This window comes from Oryx dammah, unplaced genomic scaffold, assembly GCF_014754425.2.
Source record: "Oryx dammah isolate SB20612 unplaced genomic scaffold, SCBI_Odam_1.1 HiC_scaffold_11210, whole genome shotgun sequence".
NCBI classification, from domain to species: domain Eukaryota; kingdom Metazoa; phylum Chordata; class Mammalia; order Artiodactyla; family Bovidae; genus Oryx; species Oryx dammah.
The window spans coordinates 3,260,590-3,274,770 of NW_024080603.1; the positions used below are offsets into that span (position 1 = coordinate 3,260,590).

The 14,181-nt window shown below is 45.9% G+C and overlaps 1 pseudogene; it reads right to left on the reverse strand.

Annotated features, from left to right (window-relative positions):
- Positions 1-293: 293 nt before the first annotated feature.
- LOC120860969 lies at positions 294-1,930 on the reverse strand (annotated as a pseudogene).
- Between the last annotated feature and the right edge of the window lie 12,251 nt (positions 1,931-14,181).

A 14,181-nucleotide genomic window follows, 5' to 3' on the forward strand; every position in this document is an offset into this window, starting at 1 on the left:
TGTTAAACCAAGAGAAGGCAATGGCACCCCACTCCAGTACTCTTGCCTGGAAAATCCTATAGGCGGAGGAGCCGGGTAGGCTGCAGTCCATGGGGTCTCGAAGAGTCGGACACAACTGAGTGACTTCACTTTCACTTTTCACTTTCATGCATTGGAGAAGGAAATGGCAACCCACTCCAGTGTTCTTGCCTGGAGAATCTCGGGGACGGGAGAGTCTGGTGGGCTGCCGTCTATGGGGTCGCACAGAGTCGGACACAACTGAAGCGACTTAGCAGCAGTAGCAGCAGCAGCTGTTAAACCAGTAAGACTGCATTTATGAATCCATCATTTTTAGGACTGCTGGTAACCTGGGCATATTTTTCCCAAATGACTTTGCCTCCTGGTGTCACAAGGCCCAATTCATTCACATTCGCCTCAATAACAGCGCCTTTGGTAACTACGAAGTGTTGGTTTTTAGAAATGACTATGAAAGCTTTTATCACTACTATACCCTTAAGAGCCTAAGCTCTACATTTTTGAAATTTTAGGGAGAGTGAGCCTATAATTTCAAGATACCTTAAATAGCAAAATTTGAACAAGTCTTCCAAGTGCCCTTCTTCGTGAATCTATTTAGAATCAAGCTTAAAAATCACCACCAGCAAATCATTTTCATAGCCTGTATGGCAACTGAACTTTCTCTTATTTAATTTTTCAGCACTGCTTTATTATAAGACACAGGTGGCAAAAAATAATAAGCTATTTGTATTGTAAGCTGAAAAGAATGAGAGTCATAGAGTAGATTTGCAGCAATCTCTTCTGAGATAGCAAGAAAAATAGACATTTCAACTGTGCCTTTCGATTTGCAATCAGGTGGATGGAAACAAATAGCCCCAGGTCATTCACCTTAAAATCGAAATAAAGAAACAAACATTTGGTCAACCAGGGGTCTAGAATTGGTATAGAATTTAGACACTCAAGAAACAGTTTTCTATAACAAGTTAACTGGGGTATCCTCTGCTGCTGCTGCTGCTACTGCTAAGCCGTGTCCGACTCTGTGCGACCCCATAGACGGCAGCCCACCAGGCAAGAACCCTGGAATGGGTTGCCATTTCCTTCTCTGAGGCACCCTCTAGTGCACATTAATGAAGTCTCCTTTATGTACAGTTGGGAAGGCCCCTGGAGGAGGAAATAGCAACTCACTCCAGTATTCTTGCCTAGAGAATCCCATGGACAGAGGAGCCTGGTGGACTACATACAGTCCATGGGGTCGCAAAAAGTTGGACACGTTTGAGTGCCTAATACTTGACTTTTTTGGTAAGAACACCCAAAGGTGTATACGGTGGGGATGAGAGATTCTTCTTTACACCAAGGACTGGCAGGCAAAGGTGGCTTTCCGTCCAGGATGTGTCACATGGGCCTGCTTGAAACATAATCCTATTGGCCTAATGAATCTTTCATATTTAGGTAGCTTTAGAGTAAAGCCTTGCCCAACAAAGCAGTGTCTGTAACCATCCTCCTCTAGGCTTCTTTGTCTTTCCATTCAAATAACTTTCCATACTTCTGTTTCTCCCTAGGAGAGAACTTTGGGCAGAGAGGCTTCCTTTTTCCCACTTTCTCTTTTCAGTTTTGTCTAATCATGTTGGAAAGTACATCAGCTCGAGACTGTCCCTCTCTGCCCAGTGGTTATGTAGGCACTGTTCTCTGCGGAGTCTTCTCATTGTGCTTCGGTTTGGTTGTTTCTCTTTTCATGCATCTTTTTCATGTGTATTTTCTCAGCATGGAGCTGTCTATGGTAGAGCTTAGCTTTCAGACCAATCACCTTTTTCGCCTCCTTTGAACTTTCATGAGCCTCTTGACCTTCCTTCTCTCCTCTTTTTCTCATGGTAATCCAAGTGATATCCATAGTGCTTCCGGTGTAACTCGATACATTCATATATTCATTTTGTGGCATGGTGAGGGCAGCCCAGCCACCGGATACAGCCACCAGAGCACAGAGGCTCTCGATTTGTGGGTCTCAGAGACCCACGAGCAGACCCCGTGCCCTTCTCCATCAGTTTTGCTGACTGACATTTGCATCCCAGGAATACTCACTCATCCACCCACAGGCTTCCGTTACCACCAGGGTCATGGCATGCTCACTAAGAGGCCGCTGATCTTGTTCCCAAGCCAGGCTGCACCAATTTGGACATATGTGACTCGAGTAAATATCATGTAAATCAATGAAAAGAAAAAAAAAAGCCCAAGTTATATGAAAATCAAGTTGAATGGCTTAAAGAAAGATGGCAAAGGTAAATCGCTCAAAAATGATATCATAAATTTTGTTGTTGAGTTTGGTAGGCAGGAAAACAGCTGTAAAACCAGTAGGGAAAAGGAATAAAATCCTAGAAGGTTTCACACTCAAATTTATATCCAAGGGTCTGAATTCTCATCCCATTTTAAAGAATCTGAAATTCAGAAATTGTGGTCAATGCTCTTTGGGTGCAGTTTATGCTAGATACTATAAAATCCTGGTTAATATATCTGTGCTGTGGAGAATTTTGCCCCCCCCCCAAAATGCTAAAATCCTAACCTCTACTTCCTCAGAATGGGACCTTATTTGGAAATAGGGTCATTCCAGACATAATTAGTTAAACCAAGATGAGGTCATACTGGAGTAAGATGGGCTCCTAATCCGGTATGACTGATGTCCTTATGATGGGGGGATCTAGACACAGGAATTCATAGAGGAGAGATGAAAGGAGAGATTGGTCTGATGTGTGTGCAAGTCAAGGTTACCCAAGAGTGTCCTCAAACCATCAGGAGCTCAGAGAAAGCATAACCAGATTCTCACTCACAACCCTCAGGAAGAACAGATTCCGTTGACACCTTCATCTTGGACTCCTAGCCTCCAGACTCTCAGACTTTCTCTTGTTTAAGCTGCTCTCTCTGTGGTATTCAGTTAGGACAGCTCTAGGGAGACTAACACAAGGCCACACTCAAAGAGAAGCCCATTGTTTACATAAAACAATATACACATTTGAAATTAGGATAAACTACTTAGGATATGTATGTATCATTTTTAATACCTTGATTTAACTTGAATCTACTCTATTACTGATTCAACTATGAGACTCAGGGACACAGGATAAAAGAGCTCTTTTTCTAGTTATCTTAATGCAAATTACAAAAGCTTGTACAAGCACATCAATCCATGGTTCTACAGACATTATTACATAGTGCAAGGCTAAATAAAAATTTCATTTTCTTGGGCTCCAAAAATCTCTGCCGACAGTGACTGTGGCCATGAAATTAAAAGACGCTTGCTCCCTGGAAGAAAAGTTATGGCAAACCTAGACAGCATTTCAAAAGGCAGAGATATCACTTCGCCAACAGAATATAGTCAAAGCTATGGTTTTTCCAGTAGTCGTGTACAGATGTGAGAGCTGGACCATAAAGAAAACTTAGTGCCAAAGAATTGATGCTTTTGAACTGTGTTGCCAGAGAAGACTCTTGAGAGTCCTTAGGACAGCAAGGAGATAAAGCAATCAAACCTAAAGGAAGTCAACCCTGAATATTCATTCATTGGAAGGACTATATTTTGGCCACCTGATGCAAAGAGCTGACTCATTGGGAAAGACCCTGATGCTGGGAAAGATTGAAGGCAAAAAGAGAAAGGGGAAGCAGAGGATGAGATGGTTAGATAGCATCACTGACTCAATGGACATGAATTTGAGCAAACTCCGAGAGATAGTGGAGGGCAGAGGAGCCTGGCGTGCTATAATCCACGGGGTTACAAAGAGTCGGACTGAACTTAGTGACTGAACAGCAACAACAATAAAATAAAAATAGAAACCTACATAAGGAAAATTATTTCCGTGACTCATGGAAATAGCCTTAAACAGGGACGTTATACAAGATCCTCTAGTTGGGGAAACACTCAGGAGGAGGAGCTTCACTTGGACATGTGACATCCTTGAAGCTGGAGCAAGTAACGTGGCTGCCTTTTTGAACATCTGTTACCTCATCGGGAAAAGGGATGTTAACAGCTGCTTCACTGGCTGTGAGAATTCAATGAGATGGTTTCTGTAAGAGCAGCTGGAAGGCTGTATAAGGTGGTAAACAAATGAAGAGAATGCAGTGAGCATGATGTGTGCCTTGTGTCTAGCAGGAAGGAAAACCACCACCATCACTGCCAAGCCCGCCCCCATAAGACATGCCCAAATTAGGAAACTGGGGCAGGCAGAGAATCACCAGTGTTTACTCTCGGCAAAGCTTCGTAAAAGGCTTGGTCTTCCCATTTTAGCTGTAAGTTCTACTTCCCATTTGCCCTACCTACATCAACCCTGGCTGATCAACAGGCTGGAGGGAGACACACTAAGAGAGAGGAGGGGTTCCTTTGAGAGTATTTCCTGGAGGGAACTAATCAAGTCAAGCTTTCTTCACAGCCCAGTGACTGCTGTGCAGATCTGATGAACTTAGGGCCAAAAGGACTTCCCTGCAGACTCTAAACAGAGAGTCTAATTCCTACTGCTCTGGGGATAAATAACCAGCATGCATCTATTTAGCACCAACTGAATAGGATGGGTCTGCCCCACTATGACATATGAGGTAGACCACAGGAGAGAGCGGGGGTGTAAAGGGGTTTGTATGAACAAAGCACTAGGGCTGAAGGTGAAAAGAAAGGCTCCCTCTCCAGCAGAGGTCAAAACCCCTGGGGGCCCTGGGCCACATCTAGCCTATCAATGGGCTTCTCATTGGGTCAGCAGTATGTCTCTGTTTTAATAATACTAGTTTTGGGTTTTTTTTTTAATATATTGTGCTCATGCTTGACTCTTTGTGACCCCATGGACTGTAGCCCGCCAGGCTCCTCTGTCCATGGGATTCTCCAGGCAAAAATACTGGAGTGGGTAGCCCATTTCCTTCTTTGATCCCAACCCAGGAATCAAACCCATGTCTCCTACATTGCAGGCAGTTTCTTTACCATCTGAACCACCAGGAAAGTCCAAGGCTATAAGAATTTGAAAGTATGTGTTACCTCAGAAGATCCTCCCCTATTCTGACTGAAGTGGGAGACTGACTACAGATTTTTAGATTTCCAAAGAGAATGACTCAGATCAGGTTCAGCATCACTGCTTTTGGAGAAAAGTATAAATTTATGTTCTTAGTGAACATACAGTGTTTGCCATAGTCCCCCTACTGTGAATCATCTGTTTAATCATTCATTAATTCATATATTAACTGGAGCACTTGCTAGGCGCCAGGCACTGTGCCAGCCTCTGGGATGCATAGATGAGAGATATAGCTTATGCATCATTTTGTCTTCAGAGGGGATATTCCATGTATGTGGTTATAGGAATTGTTCAATGCAGGAATATTCAAATACATGGATGAAGATGAAAGCGTGCACAAGTGCATACAGGGCAGCTGTGTATCCTATGCACACTGCGCACTGCACAGGGCCCCCAGCTGAGGGAGTAAGTGAGGCCTGGGATATAGGCTCCCAGCCAACGACCAAGCCAGGCTATGGGAACCGCGAGCACTGCTTTCTCCTAACCTTCCAGCAATACCATAGGGGAGAGCAGAGGCTCTGAATACGTTCATGCTTGAAGGAGAAAGGAAGAGAGGGAAAAGAAGTATGCCAGGGCCCCACTCAGGCCTTCCTTGGGAGCTAAGCTGGTAAAGAATCCACCTGCAATGCAGGAGACCCTGGTTTGATTCCTGGGTTGGAAAGATCCCCTGGAGGAGGGATAGGCAACCCACCCCAGTGTTCTTGGGTTTCCCTGGTGGCTCAGCCAGTAAAGAATCTGCCTGCAATGTAGGAAACCTGGGTTCAGTCCGTGGGTTGGGAAGATTCCCTACTCGGGAAGAGTAACTAGACTACAAAAGGAGAACGGCAAACTCATGAAGAAATTCTCTGTCTCTCCATCTCTAAATGCAGCAGCACAGGAGTAGCCAAGAGCCACTCTGCCCTGTGTGTAGAGGGTCAGGGAAGGCCTGCAAAAGATGGGGAATGATGACTGAGTAGTTCTGATGGGTGCACAAGAGGGAGAGGGTGTTCAAAGAAGAGGGAACAGCATGGGCAAGCAAGCTGGAGGGTTGGGGCTTTGGAAGGATTAGGGGTCCCAAAGAACACTCTCATTTTGGACACCAACTACAAGCGATGGGCTCCCCAAGACCATCCTCCTCTTTGATAATTTGGTAGTAAGACTCACAGAACTCACTGAAAGCAGTTACACTCACAGTTGTGTCCGTCAGAGTGCAAGGATACAGCTGAAAATCAGCCAAGGGAAGGGGCATGCAGGGCAGGCTCTGGGAGGCTTCCAAGGGCTAGAGGCCAGTGTCCTCTCCCAGCAGAGTCATCCAGATGGTGCTTACCTCTCCCAGGAATGTGTGTCAGCGCACACAAAGGACTTCCAACCAGGGAAGCTTAATGGAGCCTTGGTGTCCAGAGTTTTACTGGGTCTCAGTCACAGACACGACTGACCATCATCTCCAGCCCAAAGAGAGGGGAGAGCTGAAGACCCAAAGCCTTCATCTGAAGTCACATTATTAGCACAGACCATCCAGTGCGCTCCAAGCCCCACCCCCCGCAAGGTAAACAAAGACACTCTTGTCAGGCAGGACCTTCCAAAGACTTTGAGGTCTCCTCCAGGAGCCAAAGGCAAAGCCCAGACTTATCTCTGGGCAAGACTCCTTTTCTGCATAGTCTTACACGGTTGGAATGTAAGGTAGGAGGGTGGGAGGTGGCTATAAGGGAGAAAGCTGGAAAGACACCTTGGAGCAAGATTGCAAAGGACATGACTAGAACTGTGGGGTTCGGTAGCTGAGGATGGAAAGACAGAAACCTCTCCACTATAGAGAACCACTTTTCTTGCATTATTTCATGCGATCCTCCAACAGGCTGATCACTCTCCTGAGGCTCAGAGACGTAAAATGGCTGAAATCAAGACTAGACAAGCTCGGATATGAACTCCGTCCTCTTATTACACCAGCTGTATCCAATCAACATATATTAATATTTGCTCAATATCTACTATGTGCCAGGCTCCGCAATGCAGGAGACCCGGGTTTGATCCCTGGGTTTGGGAAGATCCCCTGGAGAAGGAAATGGCAACCCACTCCACTATTCTTGCCTGGAAAATCCCATGGATGAAGGAGCCTGATGGGCTACAGTCCATGGGGTCGCAAAGAGTCGGACATGACTGAGCAACTTCTCTCGCTATTATGCTAGATAAACAATGGTAATAAAATAGCCACAGCCAGTGCTCCCTGGGGCATCAAGCACACAAGTGAGATTAAGCTCTTACCCTACAAACTAAGTCTGCTTAGTCACGCAGTCATGTCCAACTCTTTGTGACCCTGTGGACTATAGCCGGCCAGGCTCCTCTGTCCATGGGATTTTTTTAAGGTAAGAATACTGGAGTGGGTTGCCATTTCCTCATCCAGGGAATCTTTCCAACTGGGGGATCGAACCTGCATCTCCCGTGTCTCCCGCAGGTGGACTCTTTACCGCTGAGCCATGGGGGAGGCACAAATTGACTGTCCTTATTAACTGTGATCAATACCGTGAAAGAGACTATAGTGACACTTGATGGAGACCGAGGTGGTCAGAGAAGGCCTCTCTAGTGAGTGGTGTCCAAGCCAATACCCGAAGGAGGACTCAGAGCCGAGCAGGTGGAGAGTACCAGATGGAGGGCAGCCAAACTTTCCTAGTCCATCCTGTTCTTCCCCTGGGAGTAGAGTTAGTCTCACTTAAAAGAATCCAGGGTAACTGAATTAGAAAAAAATCATCAGCAATTTCTAATGAAATAACTGCTTCAGGTGAGTTTCATTATTAAATATGAAAACTATGAGGTGGAAGGTTTTGAGGGGATAGAGAGATACTTTGATTAAAAGTGAAAGTACATTTGCAATGAAGGGCTCTGACAACCATCACCTTAATCAAATTAACAAGGTAACAGATGGGACAGATGACATGATAGCATCATCTATGAAATATTCTTGCCAAAAGGGCTTAGCCTAAATATAACTGCTAAGCCAAAATCCTTAACCTCAAATTTATAAGAAAAACAAAAAGAATGGAATGAAGAAACAATCAGATAATCTCCTAAAAATCTGTGTCTTTTTTTAAAAAGTAGGGGTCATGTTCTGAAACAACAGAGATTCGAGAATAAAGGCATGAAACTTGAATGGATCTTGGTTCAAAGAAAACACAGCTGAAAGGATTTGGAGGACAATTAAGGCTGAATATTAGATGATTTTAGAATCTGCGTTAATTTTTTAAATGTAAGGAAGTCATGATTAAGAAGGATAATGTCTTTATTTTTAGGACATACATAAAGGAAGCAGTTACGGAAATAAATGTTGCTGGGAAAACTGGGCAGCTATGTGTAAAAAAAATAAAGTTAGATCACTCTCTAACACTAGACACAAAAATAAGCTCAAAATGGATTAAAGACCTAAATGTAAGATGGGACACTATAAAACTCCTAGAGGAAACAGAGGCATGAGACTCTCTGACATACATAGCAGCAACCACTGTTTCCATCCATCTCCCAGAACAATGGAAATGAAAACAAAAATAAACAAATGGCATCTACTTAAACTCAAAAGTGTTTGCACAGCAAGGCAGGCAATAAAACGGCAGCCCACAGATTGAGAGAAAATATTTCCTAATGATGAGACCAACAGCCATCAGTCTCCAAAATCCACAAACAGCTCATGACATTTAACAGCATCAAAACAAACAACCCAGTCAAAAAGTGCACAGAAGACCTAAGTAGACATTTCTCCAAAGAAGACACACAGATGGCCAGTATGCTGTGTTCGGTCGATTCAGTCATGTCTGTGACCCCACGGACTGCAGCCCGCCAGGCTCCTCTGTCCATGGGGATTCTCCAGGCAAGAATACTGGAGTGGGCTGCCATGCCCTCCTCCAGGATCTTCCCAACCCAATCCTCAAAACTGTGTCTCTTCCATCTCTTGTATTGGGAGGTGGGTTCTTTACCACTAGGGCCACCTGGGAAGCCCACAGATGGCCAATAGGCGTGTGAAGAGATACTCAACATCACTAATTATTAGAGAAATGCAAACCAAAACTACAACGAGATATTATCTCACACCAGTCAAAAGAGCTATCACCAAAAAAATCCACAAACAATAAGTGCTGGAGAGGGTGTGGAGAGAAGGGAACCCACCTACGCTATTGGTGGGAATGTAAATTGATACAGCCACTATGGAGAACCATATGGAGGCTCCTTAAAAAGCTAAAAATAGAGCTACAGTGTGATCTTTCAATCCCACTCCTGGGCATACACCCAGAGAAAAACATGATCCAAAAGGATATATGCACCCCAATGTTCATTGCAGCACTGTTTACAATAGCTAAAACATGGAAGCTACCTAAATGTCCATCATCAGAGAAATAGATAAAGAAGATGTGCAATGGAATATCACTCAGCCAAAAACAGCAACAAAATCATGCCATTTGCAGCAACATGGATGGAACCAGACATTGTCACACTGAGTGAAGTAAATCAGAGAAGGAGGAATATTGTATGACATCCCTTATACATGGAATCCAAAAAGAAATGATACAAATAAACTTTCAAAACAAAAATAGACTCACAGAGCGGGAAGGATGGAGGGAAAGGATAGTTGAGGAGTTTGGATGGACATGTACACACTGCTGTATTTTAAATGGATAACCAACAAGGACCTACTGTATAGCACATGGAACTCTGCTTAAGGTTATATGGCAGCTGGATGGGAGGGGAGTTAGGGGGAGAGTGTATACATGTATAAGTATGGCTGAGTCCCTCTCCTGTTCTCCTGAAACTGTTACAACATTGTTAATTGGCTGTACTCTCATACAAAATAAAAAGTTCTTTTTTAAAGCATCCTGATGTCTACAGCTGACTTTAGAGGAGTTCATATATATAAAAGAGACATGAAAACTGTTTTTTTCACTTTTTAAATTTTTGTTAACTATTCAGGTGATCATTGTAATATTTGAAATTTTTCACAATAAAGATTTGGGGGTAGAGAAATATAAGGCATTCAGGTATATATCATGGATCATCTGCCAACACCAGGAGACCCCAAAACATCCACCAGAGCCCTTTCCAAGAAACCAAGCCTCTGGTTAGGCTGCCAGCTCAGTCTGGAACTCCCATTCAGAGCTTTGTTTTCACGCCCCATTGACAAGAACCGTAGGCCACATGAATAGTTCAAACCAGGACAGCAAGAAGTGAGCCAACTGGGGCTATTACAGAAAACAGCTGCGGCCACCATATTCGTATCTGACTGATGGATGAGCAGCCCCTGAATGACTCGGTCTCATGGTCCTCTGCTTACCCGCCACACGCCAGTGGCCTTCTCTGCCAGGGTACATTTCGAAACAGACTCCCTGCTGCATTTTGAAGCATGCTGTTTTTTTTCCAAAGGTGAGAGACTCTAATTTGGAAATTGCATCAGGGAATTTGGAGGTGTCTATGAATTATTCAAGCCCATCAGGATAATGAGCCCGTTTCTCAATGGTCTGTTCCAGTCCCATCTATTTCCCCTCTGGATCTCTATCTCATCTTTCCTTTCCTCCCTTGCTCTCCTATGGCGGGCTTTGGAGTTAGCACATTGCTTTACTTCTAAGCTTCAGCTTCCTAATCAATAGAGTACGAATAGGAATAGTCATTCCATAGCGCAGAAGTGAGGATAATCTGAGATTAAATAAGCGAAGACATAGCTCAAAGGCAGTGTGCTCAGCTTTTCTTCTCTGTCCTTCTCTCACATAGCACTCCGCTTTACCCTGAGAGCCCCATGCCCTCCCAGCCTTCAGGGGTCACACTTTTCATAACATAACTACCAGGCAAAGTAACCCAAGTTCCTATCATCTTGGACCACAGGAAAGTCAGCCTCCTTCTAAAAACTTCTGAGGGTTCTCTGACCATGATTGTCACTTATTTGCACTCACCAGTGTACCTTCCCTATCTCCCCTCTGCCCCAGATTGGGTGGCCCCTTCTCCCAGGTGTGGAGAAACCAGACTCTCCCAACGTGTGCCGGAGGCAGCATCAAGACAGGGCTTCTGGGCCCTTTGGTGCTTGCACACATGCACGCTAAGTCGCCTCAGTCGTGTCCAACTCTTTGCGACCCTGTGGGCTGTAGCCTGCCAGGCTCCCCTGTCCATGAGATTCTCCAGGCAAGAATACTGGAGTGGGTTGCCATTTTCTTCTCCAAGGGATCTTCCTGACCCAGGGATCAAACCTGCATCTCTTATACCTCCTACATTGGCAGGCAGGTTCTTTACCACTAGTGCCACCTGGGAAGCCCCCTCTGGTGTTTTCTCAAGACTGGGCTTTCCTGGTGGCTCAGATGGTAAAGAATCTGCCTGCCATCCGGAAGACCTGGGTTCAACCCCTGGGTCGCAGAGATTCTGGAGAAGGGCATGCATGGCAACCCACTCCAGTATTCTTACTTGGAGAATTCCATGGACAGAAGAACCTGGCGGGCTACAGTCCACGGGATCATAAAAGAGACGGACACAACTGAGTGACTAATATTAAGGCTATTACAGGCAAATTTCAATGCAAAACAAGAGTACTGCTATTTGAAATTATTAACACACATACACAAAAGGGCATGTAGTTAAAAAGTGATGCTTCCTCGTACTCCTGTTTCCTACCCTCAAAGGAACCATGGCTTTTAGTTCCTTATGTATCTTCCCAGATAATCTGTGGTTTTACAAGGATATTTTTTCCAGAAAATAAAGATTGATATTTAACATTATAAACCAGGGCTCTGGAGTCGAGAAGTTCAAGTGCACAGCTATGTCTCTCTGTGGTCCAGCCTGCTGCCACTGTGCAGAGTCCCACTCCCACCCAGAACCTAGACCTCTCTCAGATTCTCCCCTTCTCATAGACCCGAGCCTCAACACTTCTCCCACAGCTGGCTAACAACCCACAATTGCTTCTTCATCTCCAGAGTAGCCAGGTCTCACCTGTACACTGCAAAAGCCCATCTTCCCAACAAACAGCTCTGACTCGAGCCAATCACACCCCACCTCTCCAGCTGCCGATACAAATGCAGCAGCTGGTGGAAGAGTCCCTACTGTTTTGTTGGGTTGGCCCCCACTGCATGGTGGTTTTCTGTTGGATGAGCTAGTTTCAGCAAACGCTGCATGGCTGCTTCTCCCATCTACCCAATTTTTGGTCCAGAGGCATTGACTGGGTGTCAAGGATGCCCATCACCTGCAGGGAGCCTTGTGAGTGGACATTACCAGCCCCACTTTACAGGGGGGCGAATGGGGCTCTGGGAGGCTGAAAGACCTCCCTAACCCCAAAACAGGCATCCAGTCTCCAACTCACATGCTGTGACTGATGCAACCACAGCCCTGCCCCTCCAGTGCCCCCTCACTCCCCAGGACTGACTTCACCAGATAGTCAAATTGCTCCCCTAACTGCCAGCTAGGAAACTTGCAGGTCAAGTTTAGAGGGGAGACAAGAACAGGAGCAGACCTAACACTGGAGGCTCAGGCATCAGGTGCCCTGAGCTTGCAGCAGCCATGAGAAAGGATCTGAGGAAAGTCTGAGTTACACAGTGCCCTGGAGCAGACAGCATGCACGTGGAGCGGGCTGAAGCGGGCGCACGTTGTCCCAGGGCCGTCACAACCGGGTCCTGGTCCACCTCGCAGCTCTCATCTCCTGGGCTGTCAGCCTTCTCTCTTCATTCCCAGCCAGTGCGGCTCTCTCCTAGAGGACCCCTAGACACCATTCTGCGAGCTTGAGCCATTCCGCAAGCCTCCACACCTTGCCCATGCTGATTCTTCTGTCCAAAGCTTCTTCCCATGTCTCCTCTTGAACATCAGATTTCCAAAACCCAGCTTAAGACACCTCACCTATGACTCTTGTCATTCCTCCACCCCATGCTTACCCACCCAGCTGGCTCCGGAGGGATCTAGGGAGGAGGGAACTGCTATTGCAAAACCTACAAGAAAGGCTAACAATGCAAGCAAGTTTTATTGCAAGTGTAATACATGTAAATTGTAATCTAGTCTCATCATCTCATAGTTGGTAGAGCATGACAACAGGGAGAGAACAATTATAATCATAATTAATTATGAGGGAGACTGAAGATGTTTTTAAATATGAAACTCTACTGATGCTCTGAGGTAAGCTCTACTGAGATTCCACATGTTTAAATGCAAGAGGACACGCAAGGCATCAGGTAGGGTAAATTTCCTTGTTTTTCTTAGTATTAGTACTAGTAGTTTTGCCAACAATACCTTATGCTTGCAAGTTCCCAAATTTGTCACTCAAGTTTTCTTTAGTCCTTCTTATCTGTGAGTGTAATGGAGGTCAGTGAGAACAGTGATGATTCCAACTGCCCTGGCTCATCCGCACCACGGCTGGCAAGTGAGCACCAGCCCCCAGCAAAGTCCCCATCCCACGGCCTTCTAGAAGGCCCCAGCCGATCCTCCAGCACATTCATACTCCAGCTCTGTTCCTGTCAGCTCTGCAGTCTCTGCTTTTCCACCAGGCACCCCAGTTCACACCGCAGAAATATCTCAAGTTCACGTCTGCACAGGCACCACCGCCAGTTTCTGCAGTGCTCTGATGAACATAGAAATCTGCCCTCCCCCGCAGCCTGCCTTGAGGTCTTCCCTGTTTGCCAGCACACAGCAGCCATGTGGACTGTTCATTGGACCCAGAGGCTCCTGCTGGGGCTGCTCCGTCTCTTTGCTTGCCCTCTGGGTCCATCTTCCCGTCTCCTGCTGCCACTGTGGAAAGTAACTCTCCAGGGTGACTGCAGCAGGAGCTGTGGACTCTGCCTCAGGCCCGGGCCGGCTGCTGGCTCCGTCACTGCAGCTCTGCTCCAGGGGACAGGGCTGTTCCTCCCTGGCCAGATAGTCTGCTGCCCGATAGAGATACCTGAAACTCACTCCGGGTCAAAGGCCACAGGAATGCACGGCCAAGTGGGACAGAAGAATGGCTCTCTCTCTTTGGATGAGAAAGAGACCCCTCCTAGAACTGCTGGGACCCCAGGATACTACCTTGACAATTGTGAATGCTCCCGCTCCTTGATCCACTAGAGTGCGAGCATTTTCACACATACCCAGGCAGCCGGTCCAAGGGCATGTGGAGTAGGGCATATCTTGCTGCACAGTCTACTTAAGAGCCTCACTTCCCTCTAACGACTAAGACTTGGTTATTAGGCAACCACTTCGGCTG